Source organism: Capsicum annuum, unplaced genomic scaffold, assembly GCF_002878395.1.
Source record: "Capsicum annuum cultivar UCD-10X-F1 unplaced genomic scaffold, UCD10Xv1.1 ctg43335, whole genome shotgun sequence".
NCBI lineage: Eukaryota > Viridiplantae > Streptophyta > Magnoliopsida > Solanales > Solanaceae > Capsicum > Capsicum annuum.
Genome location: NW_025850801.1, coordinates 1 through 10771, shown reverse-complemented (window position 1 = coordinate 10771; position 10771 = coordinate 1). Strand labels below are relative to the sequence as shown.

At 35.2% G+C, this 10771-nt stretch overlaps 1 long non-coding RNA gene across 3 annotated transcripts in view; it reads left to right on the top strand.

Annotated features, from left to right (window-relative positions):
• Positions 1-9269, top strand: part of LOC107850509 — a 16624-nt gene extending 7355 nt beyond the window's left edge. Inside the window, exons 2-4 of one of the 3 annotated variants that reach the window (XR_007050029.1) lie at positions 3103-3172; positions 7378-7440; positions 9032-9269. This is a non-coding gene — a long non-coding RNA (uncharacterized LOC107850509). Of the gene's footprint in view, positions 1-3102; positions 3173-7377; positions 7658-9031 lie in introns of those variants that run through there. The other 2 variants (XR_001668636.2, XR_001668638.2) reach the window with 2 other exon arrangements.
• The last annotated feature ends 1502 nt before the right edge of the window (positions 9270-10771 follow it).

The following is a 10771-nucleotide window of genomic DNA, read 5'->3' as shown; positions in this document are numbered from 1 at the left end:
GTAGGATCTGATTTATCACTTGTGATAAATGCACAAGCAAGTTACTGTAACTCATCTTCTACTTTTATAGCATATACCTAATTGAGAGAAGGTGTAAATCCTTTCAACATAATCTATCGTCTAGCTTGGTCATATAAATCATTCAAGCCACCTAGAAACTATATCAACCTCATTTGAGTAAGATGATCTGTATAATCCTTAGACCTTGGACAATCACATAAAGGAGCACAAATCACCGCATCATATGCATTCCATAAACTCTTTAGCTTAGTAAAATAAGTAGCTACTGAATCACATAATGTTTCAATTTATCCTTGTAATTGATATAACCTCATTCAATGCACTTTATTGAATCATTCCTTTAGATATCCTCAGACTTCTCGAGCATTTATTACATATACAATCCCATACAATAACTCAAAACGCACTGAGCTCATTAACCACGACAACACTATGGGATTGCAGGTCTCCCATTGCTCATGTAACTACTCTTCTCTATTCATTTCCTTACTACACGCACCAGTTACTATAACACCCCAAATCATTATTGACTTGATACTACTCATAGTTGCAAGTATAAGTGATTTAAAGCCTGAAATATTTCAAAGGGTTGAAAGACTTAGTCCTATTTTAAGTCCTTCACTTCAATGAATTATAAATTGGTCTTCCCAACCCCGAGACATATATTTTTTAGTCAATTCATGTTCAAGGGTGTAAAGGGCATGTCTCAGGAAAGTTTCAGATTATTCATACATGGATTGGGCTGTGTTTGGATTTCAAAAATAGTGGGTCACTGCGATTGCACCGCATCGAGGTGCCTATGATGATAAGCCACTTGGCGCATCGTGGTGGGTCCTAAAAATGATATTTTGTTATGAGTTTAAATGCCTGAGGGGAAATTATGTCCTTTTCTATAAATTTCACTCGTCTAACCTCAACTAATAACATGATTAGGGAATGAAAATCTTCATTCCCTTCCATATTACTCTAAAAAAACCCTTCCATCTTCCCTAAAGATCAAGAATTCAATCCTCTAAAGTTAAAGATTCTCAAGAAAGGTGTAATAACCCGTACTCATTCTAGCTTAATTTCGTCCCTAGAATGTCAAGGATTATCTTCTAAAATGAATACCTTTATATTTCATATAGAATTTTCAAGATTTAGACCTTCCATGGTGTGGAAAATTGAATAAGCTTTCTATCTATACCAAATTCACCCAAATCCAACACTCAGTGAAGAATTTAGGGAGTTTTTAGTAAGCCGTGTGTCAACTGGGCAGTCACCGCATTGCGGTGAAGGACAATTTCATAATTGTCATTTTTTAGTGGACCTCCGCGATATTGGTGCATCACGGAGACGTTGAATTTTCCATTTTTCAATTTCTAGTAAGCCTACATGATTTCACCGCATCGTGACAATGATCAAAATGGCATTCCAAAGGGGCACCGCGATAGCTCCGCGTCGCGGAGAGTTTCCAATTCCCAATTGTCCCTTATCCAGTGAGCCACCACGATAGTGGTGCATTGCGGTGGCCTATTAAATTGGGATTTTAGTTTTTTTTTCCAGTTCCATTTAGAAGTTTAAAGGGGGTGTTTTGGTCAATTCCCAAGCCTCAATCTGTCCAAAACATTAGATTAAACCCATTCTAAGCCCATTATTCTCATTAATCATCAATTTTCTCTCAAACAAAACCCTAGAACTCAAAAGCTTCTTCACCAAGAAATCACTTCCACCATTGTTTCTCCAAGAAAGCTCAAAATTGAGGATTTTCAAGACAAGATAATCAAGAACTCATCTTCAAGGACTCAAATAGGAATCAATAATTCAAGTTTCTTCATCTATCATCAATCAAAGTATGTGGGGTTTATAAACAAGGATTTTTATTCATCCTTGTGCCAAAAACCAAGTTTTAATTATAAATTCATATGGTTTTGAATGAATACCCATGAGATTTAAATTAGGGTTCATACCCTTTATTGCTATTTGCAAGATTATGAGATTTCAAGTGTTTTAGAAGATGAATTGCATGTCTATTTTCATATTTTCATGCCTATTGTAGTAATTTCCAAATTTTGAGATGAACTATCATTGTTTTCATTATCAAGTATTATTATTATGATGTTTTAACATGTATTTGATGCATGGGTTATCAAGCCCAAGTTTATATGTTGATATTTCAAGAAAGATTATGCTTTAAGCATCTTATGATCAAATTTATTTTAGATTTACAGCAAAGCTTTGATCTTTTGATCCTCAGCTTAGTTATGGAATCCACTTTATAGATTTATTACAAATTACAAAGTTCAAATCAACTTTATTTATAGATTTAATCAGATAAATACATAATTGGTTTTAGATAAACCCTTATGCTAGTTTTTAAAATAGATTTCCAATAGAATGAGCATACAGATTTGAAGGGAGTAGTATTTAGCACCCAACGAGAAGTGTGGGATCAGAGTTCCCTATCTTTCACAGAACTACGTAGCCAACGTAGGTACAAATTATTTCTATTCCAATATGAATGACAGATTTAGCTTGTGATCGATCACATGGACAGTAGGTTATACTCCCTGGCAAGAGTATGACACCTCTCCCTATCTTGAAGTTTTCCCCTTAGAGGAACAAGATGTTGGACTCCATGTTAGCTCACATGGTTTATGTCAGTTAAGAGAACCTCCCCACTAGTTAAAGTAAAAGATTAATAGAAAAGCTTTTAAGAAAACTAAGTGTAAACGCTCATAACTTTACTCAGATTATGCTTTATAGAAAGATATTAGCTATAGATTTCACCTTTCAGATTTCAGTTACAGAAGTGAGTTCTTTCTACACTTAGACAGCATCACTTACAGACAGAACATTAGCACAACTTTTCGAACTAAATGTTTTGACTCATTAGATTTATAAAGTATGCTTTGCTATTCATGATTTTTTATCTTAGTATTTCAGATATTCCAGCTTATGTGGTTCATTTACATTTAGCATGAATTATTTTATAAATTATGATGATGAGATGATATTTTACTTATGTATTTTACCCCCATATACTCATTACATCCTCAAAGTACTAATCCATATATATGTCTATGTGCTACATTGTCTCAGAATGTAGGTTCAGGTGCTCAGTATCAACAACGTGAATAGTTGATGCATCTTAATTTTCATCTGACAGTTAGTGAGTCCTCGGGAACTTATTCATTTAGATTTTGCAGCTTAATAGTTTATATGATTCAGTATTTCTTTTCTGACAAGTCAAGTTAGCTGGGTGTTTGTCCGAGTTACTCTCTAGTTATTAGTATTAGAGGCTTGTTAGACTGCTAGATATTATTCAACTTACAGTATTGATTTTCAGACATTACATTCAGATTGTTCTCTACTATTTTTGACAGTTTTCGCATTTAGTATGACTTTTATAATGGTATTTCCTTTATTATGAGATTTAGATCTAGTACAAGGCAGACAGGGTTAGCTTAAGGCTACGCATAGTCTTGAGCACCGTGTGATGCCTCTAAACCAGGTTTCAAGGCGTTACAAACTTGGTATCAAAGTCTAAGTTTTATAAGAGTCCTAGGGAGTCAGACAAACCGCATTACGTAGAGTCTTGATCATGGGTGTGAAGCACGACACATTTATGAGCAAGAGGCTACGAAACGTTCTTAGGAAATCATCTCTTTCTTTCATGAACTATCGTGCTTATAGTATTTCTATCTGCTTTTAACTCGTGCTCTTATGTGACAGTTAAAAATACCTCCTCGTAAAGCTAATGCCTACAAAAATGGTAACTAGCTACCCCAGCCCGCAGATCCTTTGAATGAAAATATATCCCATGGTGAGTTTAGGTCTGCCTTTCAGACGTTGGCCCTAGATGTGACTGCTAATGTTCAGGGAAAAATTAGGTTGCAGTCCCACTCTAGCCGAATAGGGATTTAGCAGTGGCCAAAATTAGTGATTTCATGAAAATGAATCCGCCAGAGTTCTTTAGGTCAAAAGTAGGTGAGGACCCACAACTTTATTTAAATAAGGTAAAGAAGATTAACCATATTATGCATGTTTCCAACAAGAAGAGTATAGAGTTAGCATCCTATAAAATGAAGGATGTAGCGTATGATTGAGTAGTGATGTAGAAGAATGGTAGAGGTAAGAATGTTGCTCCTATGAGTTGGTAAGTATTTTAGGATGCTTTTCTAGAGAGGTTCTTCCTACGTGAGATAAATAAAGCTAAGATAGAGGAGTTTGTGAACCTGAGGCAGGGCTCGATAACAGTGAAGGAGTACTGCCTTAAGTTTAATCATTTTTCTAAGTATGCCCCTGATATGGTGGCTGATCCTAGGGCAAGTATGAGTAAGTTTGTCACTGGTGTGTCTAGTTTTGTAGTTAACGAGTGTAGGACTGCCATACTTATTGGAGATATGGATCCTACTAGATTGATGATTCATGCTCAGCAGATTAAAGTAGAGAAGTTGAAGGGAAGAGAGAGAAAATAAAAAGGCTAGAATAGGGCAGTTTGAGATTTATTCACAGTTTTAGATTCATTCTTCTATTCCAGCATCATCTTCAGCTAGTGCTCCTGCTCCAGTGGTAGGCAGGAGTAGTGGGGTAAGTCTTCTATGTACAAATCCCAGAATAGTGTGAGTGGTAGGCCAAGTTATCCTCCATGTGCTAGGTATGGTAAAAGTCATCATAATGAGTGTTTAGCTGGACAGAAAGGTTGTTATAGTTGTGGTAAGTTGGGTCAGAGAATTAGAGATTGTCCGCATGCTAAGCAGGGAAATAGAGATGGTCATCCTCAGACTCAAGCTACTAGTGCACCAATACCTTTAGGTCGCCAAGTCCCTCCTCAAGGCACATCATCCAGTATCGGTGGCGATCAGTGTCAGATTGGTTTTATGCTTTACCATCCTATCAGGAGTGGAAAGATTCACCAGATGTTGTTACTGGTATGCTTCGTGTCTTTTATCTTGGTGTTTATGTGTTGTTAGACCCCAGGTTGAGTTTCTCTTATGTGACCCCATTAGTTACAGTGAATTTTAAGATAAGTCCTAAAAAGATCCCTGAGCCTTTCTTGGTTTCTACCTCAATGGGTGAGTCATTTGTTTACAAACAATCTATAGAAAGTGTCCTATCATTTTCCTTCATAAAATTATGTTAGAAGACTTAATAGAGTTAGATATGGTTGACTTTGATCTTATTCTTCGTATGGATTGGCTCCATTCTTGTTATGCCTCCATAGATTGTCGCACCCAAGTGGTGAAGTTCCAGTTCCTATATGATCCAGTCTATGAGTGGAAAGGTAATTCAGTATCTCCCAAGAGTTGGTTTAGACCTTGGGAGATATTGTAATACCCCATACTCTTTTTAGCTTAATTTCGTCCCTAGAATGTCAAGGATTATCTTCTAAAATGAATACCTTTTTATTTCATCTGGAATTTTCTAGATTTAAACCTTCCATGGTGTGTGAAATTGAATAATCTTTCCATCGATACCAAATTTGCCCAAATTCGACACTCAGTGAAGAAGTTAGGGCGTTTTTTAGTAAGCAGTGTGCCAACTGGACAATCACCACATCGCGGTGAAGGACAATTTCATAATTGTCATTTTCCAATGGACCTCTGTGATATTGACATATTGTGGAGAGTTCCAATTTTCTATTTGTCAATTTCAAGTAAGCCTACATGATTTCACCGCATCGCAACGATGGTCAAAATGACATTCCAAAGGAGCACCGTGATAGCTCCTCTTCGCGAAGAGTTTCCAGTTCCCAATTGTCCCTTATCCAGTGAGCCATCGTGATAGTGGCGCATTGTGGTGTCCTATTAAATTAGGATTTTGGTTCTCTTTTCTAGTTCTGTTTAGAAGTTTAAAGGGGTATTTTGGTCAATTCCCAAGCTCCAATCCATCCAAAACATGAGATTAAACTCATTCTAAGCCTATTATGCTCATTATTCATCAATTTTCTCTCAAATAAAAATTCTAGAACTCAAAAGTTTCTTCCAAATCAATTCGACCGTTGTTTCTCAAAGAAAGCTCAAAATTGAGGATTTTCAAGACAAGATAATCAAGAACTCATCTTCAAGGACTCAAATAGTAATCAATAATTCAAGTTTCTTCATTTAATCACCAATCAAGGTATGTGGGGTTTATAAACAAGGATCTTATTTCATCCTTGTGCCCAAAATCAAGTTTTAATTAGAAATTCATATGATTTTGAATGAATACCCATGAAATTTGAATTAGGGTTCATAGTCATTATTGCTATTTGCAAGATTATGAGATTTCAAGTGATTTAGAAGATGAATTTCATGTCTATTTTAATATTTTCATGCCTATTGCAATAATTTCTAATTTTGAGATGAACTATCATTATTTTCATTATCAAGCATGATTATTATGATGTTTTAACATGTATTTGATGAATGGGTTATAAAGCCCAAGTTTATATGTTGATATTCCAAGAAAGATAATGCTTTAAGCATCTTATGATCAAATTTATTTTAGATTTACAGCAAAGCTTTGATCTTTTGATCCTCAGCTTAGTTATGGAATCCACTTTACAGATTTATTATAGGTTACAGCGTTCAGATCAACTTTATTTATAGATTTAATTAGATAAATGCATAATTGATTTAAGATAAACCCTTATGCTAGTTCTTAAAGTGGATTTCCAACAGAATGAGCATACAGATTTAAAGGGAGTAGAATTTAGTACTGAGTGAGAAGTGTGGTATTAGGGTGCCCTCTCTTCAACAGAACTACATAGCCAACTTAGGTACAGATTATTTCTATTCCAATATGAATGACAGATTTAGCTTGTGATCGATCACATGGACAATAGGTTATACTCCCTGGCAAGAATATAACACCTCACCCCATTGTGAGGTTTTTCCCTTAGGGGAACAAGATTTTGGACTCCATGTTAGCTCACATGGTTTATGTCGGTTAAGAGAACCTCCCTGCTAGTTAAAGTAAAATATTAACAAAAAATCTTTTAAGAAAACTAAGTGTAAAGGCTCACAACTTTACTCATATTATGCTTTACAGAAAGATATTAGCTACAGATTTTAGCTTTTTGATTTCTGTTACAGAAGTGAGTCCTTTCTACACTTAGATAGTATGATGTACAGACAGAACATTAGCACAACTTTTAAAACTAAATGTTATAATTCACTAGTTCTATAAAGTATGTTTTGCTATTAATGATTTTAGATTTCAGTATTTCAGATATTCTAGCTTATGTGAGTCATTTACATTTAGCATGCATTGTTTTATAAATTATGATGATGAGATAATGTTTTACATATGCGTTCAACCCTATATACTCACTACATCCTCAAAGTACTGATCCACATATATGTCTATGTGCTACATTGTCTCATAATGTAGGTTTAGGTGCTCAGTATCAGCAGCGTGAGTAGTTCGAGCATCTTCATCTACATTCGATAGTTGGTGAGTCCTCATAGTTTGGGGACTTATTTATTTAGATTTTACAACTTATTAGTTTATATGATTAAGTACTTCTTTTTAGATAGTTCGAGTTAGTTGGGGGTTTGTCCCAGTGACTCTCTAGTTATTAGTAGTAGAGGCTTGTCAGACTACTAGATATTATTCAGACTTGCAGTATTGATTTTCAGTTATTACATTCAGATTGTTCTCAGCTATTTTAGATAGTTTCTGCATTTAGTATGACTTTTATGTCAATATTTCCTTTATTATGAGATTCAAATCTAGTGGAAAGCAGACAGAGTTAGTTTAAGGATACTTGTAGTCTTGAGCACCGTGTGATGCCTTGGGACCAGGTTTTAGGGTGTTACAAAAGGTGTCAAGATTAGGGTTTCACCATTCAAACTAAGAACATAAGATATGTAGGACTACCCTAAACTCCATGGGCATAGATTTTACTATATTATCAAGATTAAAAATCTCTTATTATGTTCCCAAAGAAGAGTTTTGATATTGTTTCAAAAAGTATGTGTCATGTAATTGTTTTAATGATAATATATGTTGTCTTGAACCATTTTTCATGGATTTGAACTAAAACTATGTATATATGTTTTCGTTTGTATTGTTAACTTTGAATGAGAGCATGAATGACAAAACTCCCTCTCCCATTATGATATCTTTGAATGAGTGTGTTATGGGTTGTTTAAATGCTTAAATTTTCTTAAAGGAAATAAGAGGGTTAATTCTCTTCTAACGATTATGGATTTGATATTTTTGTGATATGTTGAGAGGGTGTTTTCATATAGTAAACATTCATTGTGTCATATTTACAATTTCCATGGGGTTTTGATTAATGCAAATATGATATGGCCACCTTATGATTGTACTAGTGAGCAGGGAGTTTTTTGATATAAATTCTAATGAAACTTTAAAGCATGACTCTCTCTCTCATATGAAGTTTATAAACTTTGGGTGGTCATTTACATGTTGATAAATAAAAAGGCCTATAGATATGTTCTGATGTAATGTGAATGACTTATAAGTCGGGGTATGACGGTACCCGATGATATAACATCCCATTAATAGAATAAGTTTTAAAAATTTTGAAAGCATGAAACATGGTTATAAAGAGCTAAAAATGGGCTTAAGAGAGCTAGCTGGTTACCCGAAGAAGGCATTTGAGTGTAAGGGCTCATTGCTGGAAACTATGGTTTGCCGATACACGTATTATCCTGAAATGGGATAACTAGGACATCATGTATGGGTGATGCCACGGTATACCTGAAAGGGGGTGTACTAACTTATGAAAACTCAAATTCTTGCGGAAAACTTGAATTGGGGGCTTGGCCGCCGAGTCAATAGTGGATCCCACATTGCCCGTAAAATTACAAATTTTAGGGTGTACCGACTAGCTCAAAAGAAAAGTAAGAGTGAGTCAAGGTCATCAGAAATATTTTGAAATTCACTAAAGTATGACCCTATATTTTATAATATGCTCACTGTTGTTTTGAATTGCTCTCACCTATATTATATAAAAACATACTATTTTGGGTTGTTTCACATACCAGTATATTTGTATTGACCCCTTTTATTTCAGGATCTGAGGCACAGTCTCGAGGTCCTGTTAAGCAATAGATCATTGTCAGACGTTGATATTGGTGAGCCTCCCTTATTTCGGAAGTCCTTGTCTTATGTGACGTTTTTAATTATTTATAGTTCATGGTCCGATCGGGGGCCTTGTCCCAGATTCAGACAGATGTTGTTTCCAATATTAATAGAGAATTCACAGATTGGTGTTAGATATTTTTGAATTTTTATGAATTCATTTCAGTATTGCTTAGTTTGAAATACGAAGATGACCATTTTTCTATTTAGTTTTTCCATTTTTATATATTATATGAATTCTACTTGTTATTGCCAGTTGAAAAAGGGTTTTCTAGACTTTATGGTTTGGGATGCCCATTATGGATAGAGTCCCGGCTCGAGTCGTGACAATATTGGTTCTAGGGTGTCTTCAAAATCGCATGGGTAGAGTCTTTTTATGGGTGTGTAGCGTGCTATACTTGTAAGAGGGAAGATACTAGGCACTTAGGAATGTATCTCTTTCTTCTCATGATTTAGTTCATGCTATAGAGTATGAATGTTCTCGAATCAATGCTTTCCTATATTTTAGAAATTGATAATGCCTCCCCGAAGATCGAATGAGCACAATGCTCAAGCTAAGGATGTTTGCCCTACTCATGAGATGCGGACCTGTAATAGAGGTCGTACTACAAAATTTGTTGCTACACCAAGAGTTCCTCCAGTCCCGATGTAATACCTCAAGTTTTCATGTCATAAATCTGTCATCTTTTTCTCATGAAATCAGATCCATCCTAACGTAATGGTTACTAATAAGTTGACTCACTCGTTTCTATCTCATCCTTATAACCATTCTTATGTCAGTGCATGTATTCAAGAAATTAGCTTAGTCATGATATTCAGTTCATGTATTATGCTTCAGATTCAGTTAAGCCATTTCCTCGGTACTCTCAATTTAACCAGTCTCATTCGAGAACGAATGTTCCAAGGGGGAGATATTGTAATACCCTATAATTTTCTTAGCCTAATTTCTCTCCTAGAATGTCAAAGGTTGGCTTAAAAAAATGAATACCTTATTATCATATGAAATTTTTCAGATTTAGACCTTGCATTATGTGGGAAATTGAATAAGGTTTCCATCAATACCAATTTCGCCCAAATTGGATACTCGGTTGAGAAGTTAGGGCATTTTTAATTTTGACAGTGACCTAGGCAGTCACTGTGTCACGGTGAAGGGTGATTTTCTATTTGTCATTTTCTAGTAGACCTCCATGATAAGTTCATGTTATGGAAGGGTCCGAATTCCCAATTGTCGATTTTTAGTGGCGCAATTCGATAGCACTGAGTCGCGCCAGAGTGCAAATTCGCACTCGTCCTTTTCAGTAGCTTAATGCGATTTTACCGCGTCGCAGTGAAGGTGTAATTGTCATACTCTTGATCCATAATTTGAATTCTTATGTCATGAATTTAATCCTAAGCATGTGAAGTTCTTATTAGGTGAATAATATTAATAGAAGTCACTTAGAGCCAAGTGGAGCTAAGAACATTAGATTCGTCCAAAATTTCGCATTCGATTCTACAAGAGTCTAATTTAAAAATGTATAATTTTTTATATACGTAGAATTTTTCATCTCAATACCCACAAAATTTTAGATAATTGAATTAGCTTTCCAACGATACCAATTTAGCCTTAATTCGATACCCAAGCGAAAAGTTATAGCCATTTTCGTGTGAGGCAGTAAGCTGCCGCGATGGT